Consider the following 2,696-nt stretch of genomic DNA (forward strand, 5'->3'; position numbering starts at 1 on the left):
TCGGAAGGGGGGTGAGAAAGAGAGAGAGAATAAGAGAGAGAGAGTAAAATGAACGACAGAGTGAAAAGGGGGAATAGGTAGGTGGGTGGGTGGTTGGGGGTGGTTGGTTGGTTGGTTGGCTGGTTGGTTTTGGTAGAGGAAAAAGGGAGCTGGAGGAGGAGAAGAAGAAGAGGAGGAGGAGGAGGAGGAGGAAAACCAGCTGGCACTCTGTGGGAGGCTGACTGGTTTCTCTCTTCACGAGCAAACGATCCGTCCGTCCGACGCTTCTAGCGTCGAGGCGCCGTCTGACGGAATCGTCCTTTCTCACGCGCAAGCGTCCCGACGCCTACCCCCACCCCTACCTACAACCCCACTACCCCAAACCCCCACCATTTCTTTCTTTTCCCTTCTCTAGTTTCTAATCTTTTTCTTTTCTATTTATTTCATACTTTGGTTTTTGTCAACAGTTCGTACTTTCATTCGTTATGCTAAGGAATAATAATTAATATTTGAAAATTCTTGTTTTTTTTTTTTTTTTATATATAATAGTTTCAAGGATCTCTTCAAACGCACGTTTTCAATAACCCAAATTTATTATTACCTTGATCATCAACGTTCCACATAGGAAAGATAAAGTATTGTGATGAATGGATGGATGGGATCCCGTTGTCTTTGACAAACACGGTTCATAACTTTACGTTACTTTTACATCGTTGATTGAAATATTTTAACTTAAAATGTTATTAATTACGATATTTGTTCGATTGTGTATTATCATTTATGCATTTAGAACATCAGATTAATTTGTACGATCATTTTAATTTGTATCGTGAGTTTATTGAACAAAAATACGTAAGAATCGTTATCGATATATCATTGTTTTTTATTTCGAACGTTAAATTCATTAACAAGACAATAATTACTTAGTCTAGTATATATATATATATAGGTACTACTACTATTATCTTTATCAGTGTATAGTAAACTCTACGTTTAATAATTGACGTCATATGAAAAATATCTAATGTATCATGGAGTACGTCAGTTCCAATTTCTCAGTGTAACAATAGCGTGGAACATCCGACATCTGGTAACACCATGGTTGTTACTTCGCATCACTCGGTTATCTTTATTGCCGGTAACCATATCGCGAAGATTCCCACATAAATCTTCTACGGCTATTAGATAGAGGAAAGGAAGATTCATCGTGATACTTGCGCGCCGTTATATCACGAACCAATCGTTTTGATGATACGCATGCTTATACGGTTACGTTATTACTCATCATGATATCAGTACCTTTTTTTTTCTAATATAAGTATTTTTTTATGTTACGAGCAAACACTCGATGAAGCAATAATTTATGGTCTTGGAAAATGTTTATTGTGGAGATTTAAAAACAAAAAAAAGAAAGAAAAATAAATTTCAAGAAATCGTATCTTTTCGCGAGACTAATTATTTTCCCATTATTTTGGCCCCCCTTCCCCATTTTAATGGTAGCAGTATTTTGGAATAATATTAACACACATTAAAACTAATAAAGCGGATATAGGAGCAGTGATGATAGGAAAGTTTTGTTACTCGTATCCCGTAGCAAATAAGTAAGGATTAAATGAGAAACTTGTACTATTACTAATAGTCGTTGAGAAACCGAATCCTGCTTACTCGTCGAATTAGCGTACTCTTCGTATTGTATTAGCGGTGAAACCCCGTATAGAGCCTCTTCTAGTGAACTTTCTTCGAAATTTGAAGTAGGAAGTCGAGATAGCTTCTTCCCCGTTCTCTCGTGTCACTCTAACTTATTCACTCATTCACTCATTCGATCCTCTCGATGATTATTCTCTTATTCGTTTTTGATTAATTCAAAGCGCAAATGAGAGTATTAATAAAATTAATTGCTATTATCTCTTGAAACACTATATTATATTGCGAAAAAGGAAAATAAAAAAAAAAGGAAAGAAACGGCGCGAAAAACGAATTATCCACTTCGACTGGCTTCTTATCTTGTTGGAAACGCCATTATTCATTTTTCTTGGTCTGGTATTTCATTCGTCAGGTTGCACCGACCCGTTCGAGAACATCAGAATGAAATAATGGAATCCGATGGGACTGAAAGACATTCCCTTCCAACATTAAACCTCCATCATTACCACCACCACCACCACCAACCACTACCACTGTGTTTTCTTACATAAGATATAACAATTTTTAGCTTACTCTCAAAGTGAGCAATACAGGCATTCCCCCTTTGTATCCTTTCAAACTTGTAATTTCAACATTTCTAAAAAGAATCTCGTTTCGTAAAACATTATATTCGTTATTTGTTACCGAAAGAAACTCTTAATTCGTATTCGACCAACACCATCACCATCACCACTATCATCACCCTCCATACATCTCACCATCAGTCAAACCGAATTGCATTATTCATCCTTTGCCCCTGCATCTTACGTCGAACATCAACGATATTTTTCATTTTTACGCTGCACCGAACACATCGTCAAATTATTTCGTATTTACAACGAATTCTATTCAATTGCAAATATTTGTTTCCCCTATTTATTATTATTCGCAATTTTGATATTCAAACTATCATCGAGTTAATAAAGTTCTTTAAGAATTATCATGGAAACTGATGCGTGAAACCTTTCGTCATTTTTCCAATACTGAATATCACGTTTGTTAGTCGTCTCGAAGTTAACTCAATTTGAATGTGT

The sequence above is a fragment of the Polistes fuscatus genome, unplaced genomic scaffold (assembly GCF_010416935.1).
Source record: "Polistes fuscatus isolate 324 unplaced genomic scaffold, CU_Pfus_HIC Scaffold4, whole genome shotgun sequence".
NCBI classification, from domain to species: Eukaryota; Metazoa; Arthropoda; class Insecta; order Hymenoptera; family Vespidae; genus Polistes; species Polistes fuscatus.